We start from the raw sequence: 26,136 nt of genomic DNA on the forward strand, positions 1-26,136 counted from the left end.
AATATAACTTAGATTATCTGCAATTGTAACTATTGAACCACTTTTTCGGCACACTAATCATATAAGGTAGTGGGTTAAAATTGTATAATTAATAAGTTTAGGAAATAAAGAATTTAACCATTAAAAAATATCTATCTGAGTCTGCCGGAGGGCAGATTGTGATGGCCCCGATGCTCGGCTCGAGCATTTAGAAAACTGCACGACTTGGATGTTCGACGAATGCTGTGGTGAGTGTCTTCAGCATGTGGCGAAACCAAGATGAAACAACGTCCAACCGTCGTGGGGTTGGGTGGGCACCTCTCATTACAAATGTCGGACGTCGTAGACTGGGCGGACTGATAAAACAGGACAGTCAGCGAAGTGTGGCGGAACTAACATCAGACTTTAATGCTGGGCAGAGCACAAACTTGTCTGAACACACAATGCATCCGAACACTTTTAACGATGGACCTCCGCAGCCGACGACCCATGTATGTGCCAGTGTTAATACCATGACATCGGCAACTGCGACTGACATGGGCACGTGACCTGCACTGAACGTTGGCGCACTGCCAGAGAGTTGCATGGTCTAATGGATCGCGATACCTTACTCATCATGTCGATGGGGCGGGGAGGGGGGGGGGGGGGGGTGCGCCAATCCGTCGTCTTCCACGGAGACTATTACTTGACAAGCTGTCGGCGGCTCCATTATACTCTGGGGAATGTTCATGTGGGTATCCATAGGTCCAGTGGAGCTCGTGCAAGGCACCATGACGGCCAAGGAGTCTCGTACACTGGTTGCAGACCACGTACACCCCTTCATGACGATCATGTTACCCGACGGCAGTACAAGTCAATCCGCCATGTCACAAGGCCAGCAATGTGATGGAGTGGTCCGACGAACACAGCGGCGAGTTCCAATTCATGTGCTGGTCCTCCATCTCGCCAGATATGAAGCGAAGCCGATCGAGGACGTCTGGGATGTGATTGAATGTGGCGTCAGGTCTCATTACCCTCCTTCCCGAAATTTAGGGAATTAGGTGTCTTGCGTTTGCAGATGTGGTGCCAACTCCCTCCTGCGACCTACCAAGGCCTCACTGCTTCCATGCCACGCCGATGTTATCCGTGCCAAAGGTGGGCATACCGGCTGTTAGGTAGCTGTTGTAATATTCTGCCTGATCAGTGTAAGTACGCCAGAGTGTTAAATGTCACGAAGAGATTAACATTACGTAAGAATATTAAACGGATGTTAATTAATTGGGCCATCTTCATTTGTTGTTCTATCCTGCACGAGCGTTTGCGTACGCGTCTTGGCTCGTGGTGAATTGTAGTGTTGCATATAAATGCTTCAAGCACTGCTGCAAAATATCGACCCAAGAAATAACAGTCGAGAGAGAAATAATGATACTTCTTTTCATAGGCCTACTGTAAATGATGGGGTTTCAAAATAATATTTACAACTGTAGAATAAAATAACTCAAATGATACTATTTTCTAGACAGTTGTAAGATACAACATTCAGCCAGCAATGTATTGGTATCTATTATGTCCCTGTGCTCGTTGTCAAATATTACGTCCAGCCTTGTCGTCAGATCTGGGGTCTCTAGAAAGCTTACACTAGGTTCGCTAGACAAACATACAAACAAATCATAGTGATGAGCTTTATTACAAAAAGAAAAGAGACAATACTTAACTTCAAAATTACACAGAAGTGTCGCTAGCAAAGGACGGCATACGGAATAAGCAACATTCTTCAGTATAAACAATCACAAGCCTGTGCTACATAGACAGTACAAGCGAAATGATGTAGCTCTGACGCTGCTAAACAAGTGCCTATCTTAAACCTGCTATTCAACTGGGGCGCCGGCATTCGGTCTCGGCGCTTATGTCCTCTTCACATAGGGGCCGCTGCTGCCGCATTGTCGTCATGGGGAGGGGTTGGCTAGCGTGCGATTGGCTGACGTCGTCTCACAGCCATCTCTTCTCTATCGTTCCTGACTGGCGTGGCGGCACTTGACTTTGCGCCATAACAGTATCCGCCAGAAGAAGCGAGGGAGATTCAGCTCAGTTGCAACAGTACTAAAACTTGTAAGCAGAAATTATCTATGCAAAGCAATCGACTTTCTGCAAAGAATAATTGCCCATTAAAGGTTGTATAGGAAAGTAAAGCGCTCCTGCTCTATTGCTGCTTAATACAGAGTTGCCTGTTTTACTTTCTTAAAACGCAGTCGTATCACGGCATTAAACCTGGAAGATAATAAACGCAAGAGCACACCAGTACTGTTATGTGAACTAATAAAAATAACTGCCGCCCTCGGCTTTTGCTATAACATTATCTTAAGTGTTCTTCTTATTTTCATTTCCGCAGGTTACTGGAAGCCCTTCTTTCTGTCGAAAAAAGTACATAAGTACATTATTTTAAGACGAGATGTCTGGTTTCCGTTCAGTGGGCGGTATCCATGGTTACAGAGTGACACATTTTTCCACGTTTTTCTATGCGTGGTACAGGATGCTCTCCAGTTTAAGTAAAAGAGTTGTAATTGAAAACTTTCTGCGCCCTGGGTGATATCTGAAAACGGTACCAAAGTATTCAAACTGTAAAAGTTTCTTATCGAGCGACGAACTTCATAATCGAACAGGAGACCTGTACGTCATTATTTTCATGTGGTTACATTCTCTCAGATGTTGGCTGATGCTATCGTATTGTACATGTACTACTATTAATCGTTTAGAGTTCTGTAAAATATTAACGTACCCGGTATGTATTTTTTTCTTTATTTTGTATTTTTTTAAAATTTCTCTGATAATTTTTCTCGTCTTTGAATGTAATGATTTTGTGTGTACACATTATATTATATTGCTGTCTTGTGATGTTACGTATGTTATTTCATTGTAGATTTGGGAGCTCCACCCGTTACGAGAAGTAATATCTGTGAATAGCGTTACGAAGAGACAGTTGAGGAGTGATAGTGAGCTATGTCGCGTTGCAGCTACGAATTAAGCTGAATACGTCCAGGGAAACGGACTGCCGGCCGGAGTGGCGCTACAGTCTGGAGCCGCGCGACCGCTACGGTCGCAGGTTCGAATCCTGCCTCGGGCATGGATATGTGTGATGTCCTTAGGTTGGTTAGGTTTAAGTAGTTCTAAGTTCTAGGGGACTGATGACCACAGCAATTAAGTCCCATTGTGCTCAGAGCCATTTGAACCATTTGGAAACGGACTGCCTTCGTTTGGGGAAATGAGCTGTTTATGGTCTGGTTTGGTATACTTAAAACTATACTGGGATCTGTGGGATTTCCGAGATCCTGAACAGTTTGATTTTGGTGAAGTGAAAAATAAAGGGGCAGACAGCGCGTCGGGGTTAATGCTCGGCCGGCAGTCCATTGTTGTTTCACGAAAATCTGCGATCTTGGTATTAAATGAAATGGACTGGCCTACCCTTGTACTTTTCCGCTTTTGGGGATTTATTTATGGTGAATTCTGATGGATCGGCGATCGGCGAGACAACGGAGCGTCGGCACCAGAGATCTTGCAGCAGTCGTCACAGGTAGGAAGCTGTCGAATGCACATCTCTGCAATCACGCTGTCGACTGTTAACATACATTTCATTGCTGCGAAGTATCAACACAAATAAACTCCTAAGGCAAATATTTTGTAAAGTGTGTTACATAGCTTCAAGACAGTTTTCAGTTCACATTTTGATTGTCGCCCTTCAGCAACACGTCAAGTCAAAATTAGATTTCCGCTGTTGAGGGCAATGTCAGAGCTATACGTTGTTGTCACACAACAACGGTTATAGCCGAAAAACGGTGTTTTGAAAACGCTATGGATAAAGACTGAACAATTTTGTTCTCTTGATGCTGTGAACTCACATTATTAAAGATAGTGATCGTGGAACAATTGAGGCATTTATGATCAGTTATCAAGGACTTGAAGTCGAAAATGTTTACGGCGGCGTCATTTCAAACCAGGTCAACACTGAGGAATGAGTAATGACCCATTCTTCAGTCTTGAGATTAATTTTATGCCAGTTAGCGATCAACTAATTCTTTGTTGATTACACTGCTTCATAATTAAAGTTTTCCACGAAGGACATTCTGAATTCTGACAGAGCTAAATTGCTATCAGTAATAAGCCAATACGCGTCAAATTTACAGGTTTTATGACACACTTTTCGTAATATGCATCACCAATAGCAAACAGTGATCCAGGTTTAGCTATTGCTAAACAATATTTGTAGATATTTTATCTGTTTATATGTCTCACTTTAATGTATTGATTTTGTATGTGATTGAAGTGTGCTTGTGTTCCGTACCTGCAATCTCACTCAATCTTTCTTAGAAATAGACGCTGTCCACTTGATAATGTCAGAGACATATTAGTTCAGGATAGAAAAAAAACTATCTAGGGGTTGGATTAGAAGTTTTGGTGAACGCTTTGCTGCGGAACCTTTACGTGCTATGTGCAATAAGGCACTTCAAAATTTTACAAGCTAATTAACATGCTGGGGGAAGGTATCCGCTGCGTATATACGTGTAAGAACTGTGGGAATCATTATAGAGCACGTAGCCGAATGACAATCCCTGCGAGTTTTTCACAAGCAGTCTTAAACGAACATCAGTACCAAATCGGAATAAGTCAAAGTAAAGAAGGAGACCTTCAAGTCCATCTTTATACAGATGATTGCGGGACCTCAACTGTTCAATATACGATGTCGAATCAAAACACCTTCAGCGTGTTAATTTCCAGTTGGCATTTTATTTGGAATCTAGTTTCAGCGCTACATTACGCCATCTTCAGGACTCCTGACGGACGTGGAGGAAGAGTCCACCTCTGGTCCAGTCAAAATGGGGGCCAGCATTCATGACTAGTATCCATAGATTTATTCTTCGACCATCACTTGAAGATGAGATATTCTTTCTACACGTCTGTCAGGGGCCTGAAGATGGAGTAATGTAGCTCTGAAAATGTTGCTCGAATGAAATAACAATTGGAAATTTAGATGGCTGAAGGCGTTTTGATTCTACATTTTAGAAAGACGAGGAAGTTAGGACGGTTTTAATGTCAGCAAGAGATTCCTCTGAGAGCACTGTGTTATATCAGGTCATCAGACTTTAGTCTGGTTTGTCGCCGTTCTCGTTCTGCTCCTAACTTAGGGTAACATTATTTTTTCTAAGTAACTAAGACAGCTACTTTCCCCTATAATCTGTTTTGCATGTCCTTACCTAAGGTATCCTTTTTTAGGAATCGTATTCACAGAATGCGGTGCCAATATTCAAACTAAAGAAAAGAGCCACAAGAATAATACGTAAAAACAATACTCGGGCTCATCGAAATAGTCTGTTTCATGAGTTGGGAATCTAACAGCTCCAACTGAGTAGCTTACATCTGCCAAACCATCACGCGCGTTTAGAAACACACTAGCAGTTAATATGGTAACAGCTGTATTTCTAACGGGTCAAGGACCAGAATTCGCTTACATGTACCGAGAAAAATCGAACAAAATACTCAAAACAGCATTTCCTGTCAGAGAATCAGTGTCCAAGGAATTTAGCGTGATAACTAAAACGAACGTATTAAAAGGAAATTAAAGTACCTCTTAAATAGGAATACTACACAGTTATTTGCTGTTTACTTTACAGTCGTACATTCTATGTACACTATGTGATCAAAAGTATCCGGACAATTGGCTGAAAATGACTTACAAGTTCGTGGCGCCCTCCATCGGTAATGCTGGAATTCAGATATGATGTTGGCCCACTCTTATCCTTGATGACAGCTTCCATTCTCGTAGGCATATGTTCAATCAGGTGCTGAAAGGTTTCTTGGGGAATGACAGCCCATTCTTCACGGAGTGCTGCGCTGAGGAGAGGTATCGATGTTGGTCGGTGAGGCCTGGCACGAAGACCGCGTTCCAAAACATGCCAAAGTAGTTCTACGAGATTCAGGTCAGTACTCTGTGCAGGCCAGTCCATTACAGGGATGTTATTGTCGTGTAGGCACTCCGCCACAGGCCGTGCATTATGAAGAGGTGCTTGATCGTGTTGAAAGATGCAGTCGCCAACCCCGAATTGCTCTTCAACAGTGGGAAGCCAGAAGGTGCTTGAAACATCAGTGTAGGCCTGTGCTGTGGTAGTGCCACGCAAAACAACCAGGGGTGCAAGTCCCCTCCGTGAAAAACACGACAACACCATAATGCCACCGCATCCGAATTTTACTGTTGGCACTACACACGCTGGCAGATGACGATCACCGGGCATTCGCTATACCCAACCCTACCATTGGATCGCCACATTGTGTACCGTGATATGTCACTCCACACAATGTTTTCCCACTGTTCAATCGTCCAATGTATATGCTCCTTACACTAAGCGAGGTGTTGTTTGGCATTTACTGGCATGATGTGTGGCTTATGAGCAGCCACTCGACCATGAAATCCAAGTTTTCTCACCTCCCGCTAACTGTCACAGTACTTGCAGTGCATCATGATGCAGTTTGGAATTCGTGTATGTTGGTCTGGATAGATGTCTGCCTATTGCACACTACGACCCTCTTCAACTGTCGGCGGTCTCTGTCAGTCAACAGACGAGGTCGGTCTGTACGCTTTTGTGTTGTACGTGTCCCTTTACGTTTCCACTCCACTATCACATCGGAAACGGTGGACCTAGGGATGTTTAGGAGTGTGGAAATGTCGCGTACAGACGTGTGGCACAAGTGACACCCAATCACCTGACCACGTTCGAAGTCTGTGACTTCCGCAGAATGCCCTATTCTTCTCTCTTACGACATTTAATGACTACTGAGGTCGCTGATACGGAGTACCTGGCAGTAGGTGACAACACAATGCACCTAATATGAAAAACGTATGTTTTTGGGGTGTCCGGATACTTTTGATACTAGCAAATGACTATTTTCGGGGCATTGAACACATACCCAGTTGCAGATGGCTTGTCTAACGCCTTCTACAGGCAACAAAAATTTGATTTTCAGTGTCGTGTGATTATTGACAGAATAAAACATTGTTTGATAATTTTCTCATCAAGATGCATATTCTAATGTGAACACAGTTCAACACAGTAAAACAAGGATTACAGATATAAGCTGTGTATATGTCTTCGGGCAGCGTAACTCACCACTCCATATACCCAGACTATATTCATCCATTATTTGAGAATGAGAGCACTTACAACAAACTTTAATCGTAATTTCAAATCTATGTTAAAATTTTTTTCGCTTACATGATTTATATCAAGTATTTAACACATTAATTCATTCGTATACGAATCAGAAGAATGAAGCTATTTTATACTTGGGAGTTCGATTCTTCAAAGAATAATTTAGAAATGCCAAGATTTTCCGTGTGGAATGTGTTAAATTTTATTCACAGTCGCGATATCGGCTTTTTAAGCTATTCTCAAGTGTCAGCCCGCTACGAAGCGCGTCAATCCATAACTGTTCCGTTTAAGAGGACACCGTCGTCTTGTGGACATTGTTTACATGTCCCATACGCGTTAATGAGACAAGAGTCTCCCCATTCATAAAAACGTTCGTCATTTATACGTCCTTCGTAGAACTTTAGTTGTTAAGTGTCATAGCGGGTGAAAGCAGAGTGAAAAATAAGAGTGCAGATAACATGATTTCGTAAGGAATTCGTACACGAAGTGCTACTTCCTTTTATATAAATGTCACAGACTTCTCGCCAGTTATGCTTATAGAATGTGTAGAAATGCAAAACTTTTGGTAATATCTTCGGAGAACAGCAATCTTGTAAGCTATCTAAAATTAGTGAAAAACAGTCTAGATCGCAATGGTTATTTTGTTTAAAAGGACCGGTTTCGGACTAGTCTTAGGCCATCTTCAGAATAGCACTGTCAAGGATAGAGATCGTGCTAGTTACATGAAGAAGTCAGAGGCTTAAAATAATTTATACTTATTAAAATCGTAGAGTCATTACCCGTCAGCTGAAGCTGGTGATGTTCAGAACAGTCAGCTGACCTCAGTCGCAGCAGTGGCCAGTAGCAGGGCGTGGCCAGTAATGCAAGTGACAGAAGTGGGAGATCCAGACGCCGAAGCGTTTAGAAAGAATAGCAACTTCGGCGCGGGTCGGGGGAAGGATGAGCCATTTATGATACTATACGTTCCAGGCAACGGTTGGTGCGTCAGGAAAGGTACAGATTGATGATGCGAAGGTCGTGGGGTTGGATGGCTTTGCAGATTTTTTTTTATTTCTCACTTTTGCTTTACTTACGCAGGAAATAAACGGAAATTATCCTCAGTGTATTATATTTATTAATATTTTGGTAATACGTGTGAAGGACAGATCAACGAAAATTTAAATTGAAAGTAAACTTCCGAGAAGAGTTATAAGGCCTATGCGAGAACTTTGTATATAAAATTAGATAATTTTATTGTTTTTTACAAAATCTGGAGGAGAGGGGGGGGGGGGGCTGCGGGAATAGTGATATTAATCGTGAAACTGGCGAAACAGTAGTTTTCTTGTCATATTGCACACGTCAGAAGGTCGGATTTTTGCAATTACAAGATGATTTAATAGTTCCTATAGAAAAAAAGAATGGTTTACGTTCATAAAAGGCTCCCTCTCAATGCAGAGTGTGGCAGCAAACCACATGTTGGCAATGGAACGTGTTTTGATGCAGTTTCCTCGGGCTGCGATTTTTTTGCTCCCTCGATGAGATGAATGCAGCTTTGAAGATTTCCGATGAAATTATTTATCTGACGATAAAAATGGACATCGAGGTTTGCACTAGTGAGTCCATCTGCGGAGGGGATGGGGAATCACTTTAATATTTCTTGATGTAAATCCTTCTTCATCTTAAAAAAAATCTCATAACTGTGGATTTTTTTGTCCCCGCCACGGATCAGTTAACAGAAGACATTTGTTCTTTTGTACGTAAGGTTTCATCACCTCACTCCAAAGACTTTTATGAGAAGTTATAAGTTTTCCAGATTTTGATGAAGTAATGATGACATTCCTATTATTTTTTCACCGTACTCATCCACAAAATTTCCTCTCCCTTCCGTTTTCAAGCTTTATCAAAATATTTATAAATAAAATCATTGAGCATTATTTCTGTTTATTTGCAACGTTAGTAACGCAAAAATCGGAAGTAAAAAAATAGTTTCCGCATAGTGTATCGTCCTCACCACCCTCCGTTTATTGTTTTATCCTCTTTCCACTGAGCTAACTGCTGCCTGAAAACTACTCTAATAAAAATAAGGCTCATGTCTCCTCCGACGCGCGTCAGAAATGCTTTTTTTTTCTTAAAGTTCGGCCATCTGGAGATCACACTTCCATTTCTGGCCATTCCGTGCATACACCATAAATTTGGGCGAAATCGACGATGAAGAGTAGGAGCGGTCGCCTCTTTTTTACTCTTTGAAATTTCCAAACAGATACTCTTTCCTTCACGCGGAAATCTAACTGAAGACCTGCAAAACAGCTAAATTTTAAAGAGAAGCCTTGCAACGAGTCATTGTCGAAGCTATCGCAGAAATGGAAATTTATAGTCTGTTCACCTGTACTAGATTTTAGCAGTTCCCAACTATTCGGAGCGACCAGTTATCATTGTGGGGAAAGCTAACACTACTCGGACACCGCTCGCGCTAGGCGAATGGCCATACGCCTACAGAATTCAGCGTGAAATGCCTCTCTACGCCTTTTGCGGAGCGCGGCATTCTTACCTCCGCGTGATTTCCGAAACACGGCAGCGTTTTCTGAGAAACGACGCGGTTTGTCTGACCGCTTTGCATCACGTGCAAACAGCATTACTATCGGTACCCTGTTCGGAAGAGGCTAATGTGTATAATCAGACCCCAATTGTAGCCACCAGAGGCGGTGCTACGTTATTGATGAAGGCCGTTTTTCGTCGAAAATGACGCCGACCGTTCGCCCGAGCGCGACGGGATTTCCATACTCACGCTGGTGTTCCCGTTATGAGGAGGGTATCTGCGTACTGGCGACCAGATCTCGCTGCACAGACTGTGCGCTAATCGAAACTTTACCAGTCTCGGCGCCATCAGTTGGAGGACTGTCGTATATTGCCACCTACATTGAGCTGAGTATTTTGTTGGGCACTTTCCAGAAGACGTTCAAAGTGCTATCTACAATGCATAGCTCACATTGTGCTAATCAAAAGCTGAATGTAAGTGTTTGTCTGAAAACCCTGAACTGTAATAAAGCTCTAAACTGGATTAAAATGTTTACTTAATGTAAGCTATGCTCTGAAACTTATCTCATTAACTACTGATTCTCTCTCTGCGGCCCTGCTGAGAATAATTTCCGTAATTGAACCTCACTGTAGCTGAGCAAAGCTCTGCAATTTGTGATCTCATTCTTCGCTGAACTTACATCGCAACGTGAAACGGCATTTGTGTTTCTGTTTAAAATATATGCAGCGTAATGTGCTGCAGAGGGAGGTGATTGCGACCGTGAGAATTATCGAGGAGAAACGTGGAAATTTGTAACTCAAGTTGAACAAACTGATCACCAACAATCTTGGTTAAGCTAACGTTTTAAAATAAGGTGGTAATTGTAATAGGAGCTTATTTTGCATTAATCTTCTTAAAATACGTGGATATTGAACGATATGTGACAACGTGTTCCTGAATCACAACTTGTTCTGTACAAAAAACATAATTATTTGTATTATTGAAACTGTCTGAGACAAAATAAAAAATACGGACAGGTGCAAGTAACAATTCAGTACCGAGAGTTCCGTAGGAACTTAATTTTGTATGTATATAGTTCATCCACCCCGGAAATAGAGAATTTCGGCGATTCTTGCCTGTTGTCGATATCGATATTAGCAAGATATCAAACGATATGACATAAATGGTTGTATGTTTTGATTTAGTGGACGTAGAATCTGTTTTACACCTCCAAGGACAGTAGACTTTAGTTCTAAGGCCTCCGATTTTTTTCTAGTTAACTACTCACCCGAAATCGATAAAACTGGCGTTACTTCTCGACGTAATCGCCCTGCAGACGTACACATTTTTCACAACGCTGACGCCATGATTCCATGGCAGCGGCGATGGCTTCTTTAGGAGTCTGTTTTGACCACTGGAAAATCGCTGAGGCAATAGCAGCACGCCTGGTGAATGTGCGGCCACAGAGAGTGTCTTTCATTGTTGGAAAAAGCCAAAAGTCACTAGGAGCCAGGTCAGGTGAGTAGGGAGCATGAGGAATCACTTCAAAGTTGTTATCACGAAGAAACTGTTGCGTAACATTAGCTCCATGTGCGGGTGCGTTGTTTCGGTGAAACAGCACACGCGCAGCCCTTCCCGGACGTTTTTGTTGCAGTGCAGGAAGGAATTTGTTCTTCAAAACATTTTCGTAGGATGCACCTGTTACCGTAGCGCCCTTTGGAACGCAATGGGTAAGGATTACGCCCTCGCTGTCCCAGAACATGGACACCTTCATTTTTTTCAGCACTGCCGGTTACCCGAAATTTTTTTGGTGGCGGTGAATCTGTGTGCTTCCATTGAGCTGACTGGCGCTTTGTTTCTGGATTGAAAAATGGCATCCACGTCTCATCCATTGTCACAACCGACGAAAAGAAAGTCCCATTCATGCTGTCGTTGAGCGTCAACATTGCTTGGCAACATGCCACATGGGCAGCCATATAGTCGTCCGTCAGCATTCGTGGCACCCACCTGGATGACACTTTTCGCATTTTCAGGTTGTCATGCAGGATTGTGTGCACAGAACCCACAGAAATGCCAACTCTGGAGGCAATCTGTTCAACAGTCATTCGGCGATCCCCCAAAACAATTCTCTCCACTTTCTCGATCATGTCGTCAGACCGGCTTGTGCGAGCCTGAGATTGTTTCGGTTTGTTGTCACACGATGTTCTGCCTTCATTAAACTGTCGCACCCACGAACGCACTTTCGACACATCCATAACTCCATCACCACATGTCTCCTTCAACTGTCGATGAATTTCAATTGGTTTCACACCACGCAAATTCAGAAAACGAATGATTGCACGCTGTTCAAGTAAGGAAAACGTCGCCATTTTAAGTATTTAAAACAGTTCTCATTCTCGCCGCTGGCGGTAAAATTCCATCTGCCGTACGGTGCTGCCATCTCTGGGACGTATTGACAATGAACGTGGCCACATTTTAAAACAATGCTCATGTTTCTATCTCTTTCCAGTCCGCAGACAAAAAATCGGAGGCCTTCGAACTTGAACGCACCTCGTAGTACGTGAGATAAATGACAACTTGATGTTTCTACCTGTTCTTGAGAAAGAGGTGTCTTGACGGACGGAGGTACAGACAAAAGACAGTCGGATAACATGACAAAAATGTTTTTCGAGTGATGTAATTACGGATTAATAATATTCAAGTTTTTTTTCTTCATGTATACTGTAAAACCTTGCTTTTGCGAGAATTCATGATTCTAATTCTAAGTCAACGGAAAGTATTCTATAGTTTTTGATGACTGAGTATGTGATAGGAATTGTCGCGTCTTTTGATTACATTGACTTGAAAGCTTAAACACTTTACACCGCAAAGGAACTGTAGACTTAGACTGTGAATTGCATTTCAGCGTGATACGCCTACCCATTTCTGAGAAGAAAGATTCTTAACAGCTGGACAGACAGACAGACAGATCGACAACGAAGTGATCCTGTTGTATAAAGGTTCCATTTTTGCGGATTGAGGTATGTAGCACTAAAAAAAGACGAGAAGCAGGAATGACCGTAAGGACCTGAACCCAAAATTTATTTATCGGTCGATTATTACATAAATTTTAGTACAAGAGCATGGTACTTGATCGTGAATTAACCACACAGCCCGCGTTAGTAATTTGATGAATTAGCACTGATGTACACATCTGCGATAGTGAACATGTTTGTGTTTCACCATCGAGGCAGAACAACTACTTAAAAATATCAAATAATTGACAGTGCAGTTCGGTTAATTCTGCGAATATGACAGACAGTTTTCTGAACAGTTCACAAAATGTTACCATTTTAAGTAAAGAAACTGTGAGGGACAGAAATATTACTAATTTTCAAAATACTTGGTCATCAACTTCTAAGTGCGAAAGGTATCATAAAATTAGTTACAATAGCCTAGATAACAATCATTTAAAAACGCTACCATGCATGCTGTTGTAAATAACTTTATGAAACCTAAGATGAATGTACGATCGAAGCCGATACTTAATACAGAATTAATTTATCAGCAGATTTTTGCAATTTTTAAATACGACTTTCTTCAAAAATTCTGACACGTCGTGTTCAAAAAATGGTTCAAATGGCTCTAAGCACTACGGGACTTAACATCTGAGGTCATCAGTCTCCTAGACTTGGAACTACTTAAACCTAACTAACCTAAGGATATCACACACATCCATGCCCCAGGCAGGATTCAAACCTGCGATCGTAGCAGCAGCGCGGTTCCGGACTCAAGCACCTAGAACCGCTCCCCCACAGCGGCCGGCCGTTGTGTTCATAAACGCAGCACGAAGGATGACTAATTAATGATGATTTGAGACCAGCGGTACTTTATTTACGAAGCAGAAGCTTCATGACATCTGATCTGGAAGTAACGCGTCGATGGTAATAAATAAATGAAACTTGTAACGAAGATGCAAAGCCGTATAATTCTTTAGGTAATTTAATTATGCGTTGTTCGGTACACTTCCTCATCTGAGACCGGTATTACTTCAAACATTCTATGGCTGTACCCAACATTGTAGCAACGACTTGTTTAGTGCACGTCTGCTGCGCTGGTGCAATTCACTTGTGCGGAATCCTTGCCATGAACCGGTTTCCCAGTCGCGTATATTTATATTTGCTTTCCATTTATATTGCCCCCCGTCGTAAAGTGGGACTGTTAATCGACGTAAGAAATTTTATAGACGCGGCATCAAGGCAGTAATCTGCTGTGGTTGCGCTCTTACATTCACCTAAGTAATTCAATCCGCAAGCAGAAGACAGTTACGGAACGGTCTTAGAATCAGATTCCGGACACTGCTGCTCTCGCATAAAATCGCATTTCAACCGCAGTCCCCGGCAACTGGGCTCTGTAACAACAAAGCGTCATTTGACCGAGTTGCGAATGCTGTTGCTGCTGCTAAATTTCTCGAATGAATGGGCGTAAGTGAACTAATGCCCATAGCAACTTCTTTCCTCCGCAGATCATCGTTTCATATCTCAGTTCGAGTTTATGTTTGTGATATTCGCACTCTCTTTGTTACATCAAATATTTCGTATAACAGCGCAGTTACACCTGCAAGGGTACCAAATGAAGCTAGCACATTATGGAAGAAGAATCAGACATGTGCTATGGCAATTTTCCTATGGATATTAGGATAATTTCGTTCCCACGTACTTTCATTAGAATAAAACATCTACACACGAAATCCAAGTTAATGACATCGATTAGCAATTTATTTTTACATCTGGACATATGTGTTAGGAAATCCATGAGTCATTTTAATGTATTGTTCATTACACAACGCCCTTGAAAGCCCGTGGCATTTTGTGTGTTATTGTGAGAACGAATATAGAACTTCCGCTAAAATTCACCTGATGATGAAGTCATAGGCTTCGAAATGAATTGTTCAATAAGTGATACGTTAAACTAATTGACGGAGGATTTCTTAACCAAATATTGATACCAAAAACAGTCATGGCATAACTGACCACTGTGAACAATTGAAATTCGAAATACGATTACAGCACTCTGTTTCTCGTGCACCGACATAGCTACGTTACACACCGCCATTTTACTTTCTACAATTCGGAGCCCTCTAGCGGCAGAGGGCTGCAAATATGTAGAAACGAATAACAAAGATATACAATGTTAATAACGTTTGTTTTGTTTAAGAAGCTCTTAGAGTTGTCACAGAAAATGTTCGGAGACATTACTTTTCAGCACGCTCCAATAGTATACATAATAGGTTTCTACATTTTTCTACTTACAGTTAAAAATAGTTTATTTCTCTCCAAAAATTTGACGTACAATTGACAGATAGTGACCAAATCAAGATTTTCAGAAGTATTTAAAAGCTGTGAATTATCGTCTCCTTGCAGTGACTGTCACCTTCGCTGGCTCAACAATCGCACTTTATTTATGAAATCACATTTTCGCCACTTGACGAGGGATATAATGCCCAGTTCAAATGCACGAGACATGTTAGAAAACAAGGCACTCTCAAATGGTTTTGAACTGACTTAACAGACACTTGAACCACAATGTGCAATAATATTTGGCACAGTCAGAATGCACATCTCTACACGGAGTGATTGAATGGAACAACCCAGTATTCTTTCTCAAAAAGCTGTACAGACTGTTGTTGCAGGGGCAAAAACACAAGAATAATTTTTATTAAACTCACCGACCTAAACATTAGTCGCTCAAAATGTGTGGATAAAACTAATTCGAGGTCACAGAGGCTCCTTAACTGATAACTAGCTTTAACTCTTTGAGGAATCATCTTCAGAACAATGAAAATTATTACTTAATTAAGTGTTTATCAGCCGCTTGATATTACACATCATCGTAATCTTTTGAGCTGGATCGCCATTGTTGTCATGTACATACTAAAGTACCGGGTGGTTGTATTTAAAGTACAGCTACTCAGGTAGGTCCAGTGTGAGTAATAAGTATCGTATCGCAATGTGACTTGGGTAGATTTGCTAATGCGGTAATGTGGAACAGGTTTACGCTGAAAACAAAAAGAACCAATTTTGGCCACCTTGTGCAAATCTGGCGCTGCACACCATATGACGGTATGACATCCGTGCAGTCACGTGAGAAGCCATTACGGTTAACAATAAAGTCAAGAGTATACCTTTCTCGTTTGATCTTTTCCGCCCATGTTACATTCAAAATCCATTATGTATGGAAACATTTCTGAATGCTTTCCTTGCATTCAAATCGGCAAATTTGCACCTTGTGACCAAAATTGGAACCAATTTTTTCCCAGCATAAATCGGTTCCCCGTCAACAAATTAGCTTATATTGCAACTTTCGCTGCCATAGATAATTACAGCCCCACTGGACCTTTGTAAGTAGATGCACTTTAATTACAATCACATAGTAGAAGATATGCATTGCTCATATCGTTCCTATTGCTACATTTGTGTTTTAAAACAAGGCAGTGGTAACAGTTACATAATCCATGTCTAGATCTAGACAAGGCGTTTCCCTCGCGACATCAGCTACACGTACGAGCAAGGTCCTGTATCGCGGCTATCAGAGAAAGGTCTGCCTATTTGAAATGTCAAGTAACACTGTATTATTCGCCCCGTTAAAAGAGCACAAACGTCGCTTTGGAGCTATTATATGGTGTAGAACTGTTACCTGGTTATCATGTGACCCTACACAGCTGAAGTTATGTTGAGAAGTGGTTGTTTACGTGGAATCAGCGTAGTAGGAAGGGTTGAAATGAGAACGTGACAGATTGGCGGAAGTGAATTATCGTGTTTGGACATGTCCGCGACCACACTGTTTTGTTGTCGTATTAATGCTGAATGCCGCGCTGGATTAGCCGAGCGGTCTATGGCGCTGCAGTCATGGACTGTGTGGCTGGTCCCAGCAGCGGAGGTTCGAGTCCTCCCTCGGGCATGGGTGTGTGTGTGTTTGTCCTTAGGATAATTTAGGTTAAGTAGTGTGTAAGCTTAGGGACTGATGACCTTAGCAGTTAAGTCCCATAAGATTTCACACACATCTGAACATCTGAATGCTGAATGTCCAACGTGTCTATTTCGAATGTTATACCGCACGTATTCACGTACCACGCTAGCAGGAAGCCGACTCTTGAGATAGGTATTATGCCGTCAAGTTTCTGGAATCTGGAATACGGAAATGGCTCACTCTGACTTCACCAAAGAAATAAAATGAAATGAGCGTGTGGCATTGCTGGTCGGGAGGTCTCATCTGGGGAAGTTCGGCCGCCGAGTGCGAGTCTTATTGCAGTCGACGCCACATTGGGCGACTCGCGTGCCGGTGATGAGGATCAAATGATGACGAAGACAGCGCAACACTCAGTCCACGAGCCGAGACAATCTCCAACCGGGACGGGAATCGAACCCGGGCCCGCTTGCATGGGAAGCAAGCACGCCACCATCCGGCTAAACAGACGGACTTCACCAAATAAAATATGTGTGATAAAGTCGACTTCAAATATATGTAGGTCCACCATGCAGGCCTCTCGCAACGAGTCTACGTCCTTTTCCGATTCCACATCGACCGTACTTGGCTGACTCGCGTCCATCTCCTCCGTCGCGAGGACCCTCCCGCCGTTGTGGTTCCCGTTTGAACGTGGTCCACACTTTTCTAGTCTGTCGCAACCCATCCACCCTGCTGCGGACTCTTAACCTCCCTGATTCGCAACCCCTGGTATTAAGAGACGATGCCTCAGCCGCTGACTTAGTTTTACGTTTTATTCGAGAAGGGGGCTTTTACCACTCTCTTTATGGGGAGGCTGCTTAACCTTATTGGCCTATTGAGGGGTTGGAAGAACACTGTTGCCTTCTCTGCCCAGACCTGGCTGTGGCTATCTGGGTTTGGCGGTCCACCCCGACCTTCACTCTACTTGCTCTTTTCCTCCTAACCTCTCGCATTGTCCGTCCGACTTCTTCGTCTTCCTTCTATCTGAGCTGCTCTTGCCCTGTCCATGTTGATAAACTTTTCTCGGCAATTTCTGAGTGGGATACCTCTGATAAGTGGGATGGGATGGGGGACGTTACATCCTGCTCCCTAGACAGGGTATCTTCCCTGCCTTTATTCCTGTATCTCCCTTTTCTCCTTTTTTGTTCCTTATCTAGCCTTCGTTGATCTTTGGTAGACCTTGGGATTTCCTTCCCCTGGGTCTTGCGCGGTAGGCCATCTCTGATGTACAGTCATGTAGACCTGTGAGCTGTGTGCTGTAGGACTGATGTCCCAGCCGTTTGGTCCCTTTAACAATCCAGCCAACCAACCATGTAACACCGCATAAATGATTCGTTCGTAAAAAAGATTCTGATCGGTAGAGGCCGGAGATGAGTGCCACGATTCGTCAGTGACAAGCGGTTTCAAAGCCGACAGCTTAAGCCTCTGTAAGGGAATGCAGGTCCATGTCAACCAGATACCGAGCAATCATTTCGAACTGAACTTAGAACCGGGCACCTCACAAATGGCTATTGCTCTCAGACATACACAAAGATGCACGTATCTGATAAGGCTAGCAACGTAGAAACTGGATGGTAGCTGACTGGATGTGTGTGGCGTAGTCCGACGAGTCACCACTTTACCTCTTTTATAATGATGCAAGTCTTTGAGGGCGCAAACTGTCAAACAAGGCGTTCAACCCACAGTGTGTGGAGGGTATAATTCAGAGTGGAGGTGGTTCTGTGATGTTTTGAGAGCATTTCTTCATGCAATTCCTTGGGGCCGTTCATTCAGATTGCCGCGAACATAAGCCAGATATACATAGGCAGGATTTCGCAGTTGGTGCCAGTCTCGTTAAAATTTTAGGGAAGACCGCTGCAATGCGGCCGTAAAGTCGGTTAATTTAGTATTTTACGATTTTAAGTGTGCGGCAGCACACATGGAAGAGTTTTAAGGAAGTGAATCAGGATGGATATTTCAACGATCCCAGTCATAGTCCCACAGAAAAAGCATACGACTATTTGGGTGGTAGCAATGTACATTCCCACAATTTGGTAGTTCTACAGGACTTCATCATCGATGAGCTGCTTCAGATGTTTACGAATTACATGAAGAATCTTGTGGGCTGCCTTACTCGCCGTTTTGAGGCTACTATCATAGATGTACCGGTATTGCAAGGTATTATTGTGATGTTTTCTTGTGGCGAATAGTATTTGTTCAGTTTGCTAACAGAAACGAAACCGCCTGAAAACTGGTGTGGCATTTGTTTCTTTCCAACGTTCATGCAGTATTGCAAAAACATGAACAAATATAGCTTTATTACCAAATGCGTCCACATAGGATCAACATGCCGTAGTTCTTTTCGTGGCTGCCAAAGGACAAACACTGGTGAAAATTCATCGGAGAATGAAGATTGTGTACGGCACAGAATGTCTGTCGAAAACCACCATTGTGGAATGGTGCGACAAGTTTCGTGCTTGTCGCGATTCGATACAAGACGCCGGTCGATCTGGGAGGCCAGTCGCATAAAAAAATGGCTCTGAGCGCTATGGGACTTAACATCTGAGATCATCAGTCCCCTAGAACTTAAAACTACTTAAACCTAACTAACCTAAGGACATCACACACATCCATGCGATTATCACTTCTTCGGTCCCTTAAATACACTATGTGATCAAAAATACACGTTTTCATATTTGCTGCATTGTGCTGCCACCTTCTTCCAGGTACTCCATATCAGCGACCTCAGTACTCATTAGATATCGTGAGAGAACAGAGTGGGGCGCTCCGCGGAACTCACGGAATTCGAACTTGATCAGGTGATTGGTAGTCACTTGTGTCATCCGTCTGTACGCGAGATGTCTACACTCCTTAACATCCCTAGCTCCACTGTTTCCGATATGATAGTCAAGTGCAAACATAAAGGGACAAGTACTGCACAAATGCGTACAGGTCGACCTCGTCTGTTGGCTGAAAGAGACCGCCGGCTGTTGAAGAGGGTCGTGATGTGTAATAGGCAGACATCTATGCAGACCATCACACAGTGATTCCAAACTGCATCAGGATCCACTGCAAGTACTATGACAGTTAGGCGGAAGGTGAGAAAACTTGGATTTCATGTTCGAGCGGCAGCTCAGAAGCCACACATCACGCTGGTAAATGCAAAAATGGAAATTTGTGGGAAGGACAATGGGGCCAAACTGCTAAGGTCATCGGTGCCTAGGCTTACGCACTACTTAAGCTAACTTAAACTAATTTACGCTAAAGCCGGCCGCTGTGGCCGAGTGGTTCTAGGTGATTCAGTCCGGAACCGCGCTGCTGCTACGGTCGCAGGTTCAAATTCTGTCTCGGACATGGATGCGTGTGATGTCCTTAGGTTAGTTAGGTTTAATTAGTTCTAAGTCTAGGGGGCTGATGACCTCAGATGTTAAGTCCCATAGTGCTTAGAGCCATTTGAACCATTTTAACTTACGCTAAGGTCAATATACACACCCATGCCCGAGGGAGGACTCCAACCTCCCACGGGGGGAGCCGCGCGAACCGTGACAAGACGCCTACGGGTACCCTGCACGGCTCGGTAAATGCCAAACGACGCCTCGCTTGGTGTAAGGAGCGTAAGCAGTGGACCATTGAACAGTGGAAAAACGTTTTGTGGAGTGACGAATTGCGGTACACAATGTGGTGATCCGATGCCAGGGTGTGGGTATGGCGAATACCCGGCGAACGTCATTTGCTAGCGTGTGTAATGCCAACAGTAAAATTCGGAGGTGGTGTTATGGTGTGGTCGTGTTTCTCATGGAGGGGGATTGACCCCCTGTTGATTTGCGTGGCACTATCACAGCACAGACCTACATTGATGTTTTAAGCACCTTCTTGCTTTTCACTGTTGAAGAGCAATTCTGGGATGGCGATTGCATCTTTCAACACGATCGAGCACCTGTTCATAACGCACGGCCTGTGGCGGAGTGGTTATACGACAATAACATCCTTGTAATGGACTGGCCTGCACAGAGTCCAGGCCTGAATCCTATGGAACACCATTGGGATGTTTTGGAACGCCGATTTCGTGCCAGACCTCATCGACCGACATCGATACCTCCTCTCAGCACTGCACTCCGTGAAGAATGGGCTGCCATTCCCGAAGAAACCTTCGGCACCTAATTGAATGTGTGCCTGTCCTGAAGGCGAAGGGTGGGCCAACACCATATTGAATTCCAGCATTAACGATGAAGTGCGCCACGAACGTGTAAGTCATTTTGAGGAAAGTGTCCGGATACTTTTGATCACATAGTGCAAATGCATTGAATAGTCGACGATTCCTGTCAGACGAGGATATGCAGCGGGAAGCTACGCACTTCTTCACGCAACAGGATATAGAGTTTTGTTTTGACTCGGTAAGAGGTACGTGCGGACAGTGGAATTCTGCAAACATTTATAAAGCACATTCTGCCATTTTGGTGTCCATTACTAAGATCAGGCACCGTCAGTAGAGCCTTGAGGCCGAGCTTGAAACTGAGCCTGTAAGGTTAGAAACTTGTCGCCCAATATAAATACTGCAACTGTTGACAAAATTGTTAATAAACGCTTTAAGAAATTTTACCAAACGGTTATATTCAACATGGTATGTCGGTGAGATGTTTGACTCAACGCTCATGGCTATGTCACCTGATTGGCTTACGCATTCTGGACTGCTTGCCCTTCGAACGGAAACATTTTGATCGTCCCTTATATGAACTGAGCCAGGTAAGCATCGTCCGGGGGGTATTTGAAGTACCGCCGCCAACGGTGCGCAGCGCTGCTGACCATTGTGCCGTATCCTGGTGGCAGTTTCCCCGGAGCCGAGGACTGACTCTACCGAGAACGGCCGTAGCACTAGTACCGTCGAGCAGAGTAGAAGAGGCCATCAGCCGGCGTCACCTGCCACATTTTCGGAGAAGTGTACTTTCGCGTTTCATCGCTGATGGCGTATGTCGGGCTGTCAGGTTTCCTGGTTTCGTTGTAAGTGGGAGAGTGTATTGGCGGACTTAGTACAACGTTGAGTAAAGCACATGGGTGCTTCTGTACCTGGCGGTCTGTTGGTCGCTGCGGACTGCCGCGAGCCGTATACATCACCAAAAATCGACTTGCATCTACGTTAGGAACTGACTAGCTGACTTTCATGCGAAAGAGGTCAATACGAGGTGCATTCAAGTTCTAAGGCCTTTGATTTTTTTTCTAATTACTACTCACCCGAAATCGATGAAACTGGCGTTACTTCTCGACGTAATCGCCCTGCAGACGTACACATTTTTCACAACGCTGACGCCATGATTCCATGGCAGCGGCGAAGGCTTCGTTAGGAGTCTGTTTTGGCCACTGGAAAATCGCTGAGGCCATAGCAGCACGCCTGGTGAATGTGCGGCCATGGAGAGTGTCTTTCATTGTTGGAAAAAGCCAAAAGTCCCTAGGAGCCAAGTCAGGTGAGTAGGAAGCATGAGGAATCACTTCAAAGTTGTTATCACGAAGAAACTGTTGCGTAACGTTACCTCGATGTGCGGGTGCGTTGTCTTGGTGAAACAGCACACGCGCAGCCCTTCCCGGACGTTTTTGTTGCAGTGCAGGAAGGAATTTGTTCTTCAAAACATTTTCGTAGGATGCACCTGTTACCGTAGTGCCCTTTTGAACGCAATGGGTAAGGATTACGCCCTCGCTGTCCCAGAACATGGACACCATCATTTTTTCAGCACTGGCGGTTACCCGAAATTTTTTTGGTGGCGGTGAATCTGTGTGCTTCCATTGAGCTGACTGGCGCTTTGTTTCTGGATTGAAAAATGGCATCCACGTCTCATCCATTGTCACAACCGACGAAAAGAAAGTCCCATTCATGCTGTCGTTGAGCGTCAACATTGCTTGGCAACATGCCACATGGGCAGCCATGTGGTCGTCCGTCAGCATTCGTGGCACCCACCTGGATGAGACTTTTCGCATTTTCAGGTCGTCATGCAGGATTGTGTGCACAGAACCCACAGAAATGCCAACTCTGGAGGTGATTTGTTCAACAGTCATTCGGCGATCCCCCAAAACAATTCTCTCCACTTTCTCGATCATGTCGTCAGACCGGCTTGTGCGAGCCCGAGGTTGTTTCGGTTTGTTGGCACACGATGTTCTGCCTTCAATAAACTGTCACAGCCCGCAGCTCGTGGTCGTGCGGTAGCGTTCTCGCTTCCCACGCCCGGGTTCCCGGGTTCGATTCCCGGCGGGGTCAGGGATTTTCTCTGCCTCGTGATGGCTGGATGTTGTGTGATGTCCTTAGGTTAGTTAGGTTTAAGTAGTTCTAAGTTCTAGGGGACTGATGACCATAGATGTTTAGTCCCATAGTGCTCAGAGCCATTTGAACCATTTTTTAAACTGTCACACCCACGAACGCATTTTTGACACATCCATAACTCCATCACCACATGTCTCCTTCAACTGTCGATGAATTTCAATCGGTTTCACACCACGCAAATTCAGAAAACGAATGATTGCACGCTGTTCAAGCAAGGAAAACGTCGCCATTTTAAGTATTTAAAACAGTTCTCATTCTCGCCGCTGGCGGTAAAATTCCATCTGCCGTATGGTGCTGCCATCTCTTGGACATATTGACAATGAACACGGCCTCATTTTAAAACAATGCGCATGTTTCTATCTCTTTCGAGTCCGGAGAAAAAAAATCGAAGGCCTTAGAACTTGAATGCACCTCGTATGTGCATGATCGTGCTTTTCTGAGGAAAGTGACAAGACGCCTTTGAAAATCAAGCTTTGCTTGGTGGTGGTATTTCCACAGTAAGATATGTTTAAATTTCGTGTGACTAGGTCCTCCTGTCGGGTAGACCGTTCGCCGGGTGCAAGTCTTTGGATTTGACGCCACTTCGGCGACTTGCGCGTCGATGGGGGATGAAATGATGATGATTAGGACAACACAACACCCAGTCCCTGAGCGGAGAAAATCTCCGACCCAGCCTGGAATCGAACCCAGGCCCTTAGGATTAACAGTCTGTCGTGCTAACCACTTTTTTAAATTTTATTTATTTATTTATTTTTGTTCGGTGTTGTTTGTTGCGTTTGGCCTGGGTGGACGTTAGATGACAGCCGTTCAAGTTGATTCCTTTAATCAGTTTTTTTATTTTATTTTATTTTTTTTTTTATTACAGAAGGCCACTACCACTCAGCTACCGGGGGCGGACGATATGTTTGGTGTTTCGGACACTTACTTTTATTGTCGCAAACCGCCTGGAAGCTCAGTTGCTAATTTATTGCATTTTTCGCTTGTAGGGCACTTTCTGCTTTATATTGACGCCGTTGAATTACGGGCAGTGGTATTCCAGTGTTATACGCTGCTGTGACTTTCGTGTCGGTTGTAGATAGATGAAAAGGTATTCTGCACATCACGCAGTGAAACGTCAAAATTAAGGTGGTGGTTTGCTATTTGAAAAATTAGCGATACATTGAGTGTAGTCTTACCGTCGTTGGCTAGACTGTTATTCGGTCGTATGTCTCCGTACGTTGTTTGGGCGAGGCTTATTGTGAAAGCTACGTCTGAAGGAGGTGAAGTTATTTCGATTCTGTTTTACGTATGTTGGATTGTTGACTCTATTTTGGTTTTTTTAATTTCGTCTGCGGTGAGAATTTTTACGAAAGTAACTACAAACCTGTCTGCGGAAAATGTACTGTTATCGTTTATCTGACGGGGACCGCTTGGTCTATTGCAGTCATTTCGTTATCTGTGAAGAGTTTGTCAACCTATGAGGGTTGTTTATTACGCACGGCATATACGAGTATTAGTTAGTGCGTTATATTAGTGCATTGTATTTGCCGTGTTTAATTCAAACTGGATCTTATGTAATAGGCATAGAAAAGCCACTTGCTTGTCAGCGGCAAATAGCTGTAGTACTCTGGCCACTGCCTAGTTCCAAATTAAGGTTGTACTTTAAGAATTAATTGATTTATATCAGGGTTGGAGGAGACGGGGTATTCCCCTCAATTAAGTGAAGTATATTTAGTATCGCGGTAGCTCCGCCTCCGAAAAAACAAGCTGGTACCCGGTATCTTAAGTAAAACTTAGTATTAGTGACCATTTCCGTCTACTTAGCAATAGTACTAGTTAAAAATCATGTAATGCGCTATATAGAACATGTACTAGTTGTTATAGCGTAGCAAATGGTTGTGTTGGTGAGATTGTGTTACCAGTAATTCTAACAATTAGAGACATGATAAAGCTATTGTGTGTGATCTAATCAACCTTGATATTGATGGTTTTGTCCAGTAGTTACTTGAGTTGATATCTATTTGTGCTACCTTGTGTTGGGCATGTTTGTATGTATATGCTGTGCGTGCCGATCGGCAAATTTTTGTGAGATTGCAAATTCGTTATTACTGCTTTAAAAACGCCGTCCGTCAGACACTGAATTATGTTACTGAAGGCAGTCGTTTTTGGTGTTTTAGAGAAATGTGTATGTTTTAAAGGATATTGAAAAATTTCAATTAATTATTAAAATCGTTGCAATTCATGAACTTTTTCGGGTGATGTGGTGCCGCTGAATTCTTAAAATGTTTCCACCTTCCATATCTGCAACGCTTTCGTAAGGGGAGTCTCAGTTAGAAAACGCCATATTACTTATACATTTCTCTGTTCCAGAGTTAACTATTTATCGTGTCTGGTTGCATCGCACCCACAGCCAGGCCGCAGTTGCGTGGTCGCTGGCCCCAGGAAACAGAAGTCCCGAACACACTGGGCGGACTTATTTTGTATTGATGATAAAAAAAAGAAACATTCAGCTCAACCGACTATCAGTGAATAAAACCTAGCCCTCCATTCCCCAGCCACGTTACATGGCACAGAACCGATGCCTTCTTTTAGCTAAGGTGTCCCACAAATTTCTTTTTTCTCCATGAGACTCTGTACCACCTCATTAGTTATTCAATCTACACATCTGATCTTCAGCATACTTCTGTAGCACGATATTTAAAAGTTGCTTTTCGTCCACCTTTTTCTTCCATACGTGGCTACACTCCATGCAAATATCTTCAGAAAGACTTTCTAACATTCAAATTTGTATTCGATGTCAAGCATTTCTGAAAGAGAGAAAATTTTTTCTTGCTATCACCAGGCTTCATTTTATATCCTCTCAACTTCAACAATACCCAGATAAATGTTTTAGAACAAAATATTCCTGCATTTCTGGCGCCTGCAACTAATCGGGTCCGGGAACTGAGTGGTTTATTTGCTGTGCAATGTTGAAACAATCTCACTAGCTAGCTATCGGGACGTAGGACAGAGTTCGCGTAGCCCTCCCATCAGAGAACCAGTTAATATCGGACCGTCCAGAATACGGAATCGTTTACTGGAACGTCAGTTTGCTCGGGCAGTAACTCAAGTCGGCCGCGATAAAGCGCAGGAGGAAATATGTCCTCGTTTCAGACGTGATCCGTGGATTCATAAAACACGCCCGCCCCGTGATGAACTCTGGGCCCGCAACTAATACGTGGGCACGCGGCCCGCTGGCC

General features: G+C 43.5%; 1 protein-coding gene across 2 annotated transcripts in view; it reads left to right on the forward strand.

The window, feature by feature from the left end:
* The window catches only part of LOC126412649 (ras association domain-containing protein 10-like), a 1,122,590-nt gene that overhangs the window by 293,596 nt on the left and 802,858 nt on the right, over positions 1-26,136 (forward strand). The gene's annotated exons all lie outside the window — the stretch shown is intronic.

Source organism: Schistocerca serialis, chromosome 7, assembly GCF_023864345.2.
Source record: "Schistocerca serialis cubense isolate TAMUIC-IGC-003099 chromosome 7, iqSchSeri2.2, whole genome shotgun sequence".
Lineage (NCBI taxonomy): Eukaryota > Metazoa > Arthropoda > Insecta > Orthoptera > Acrididae > Schistocerca > Schistocerca serialis.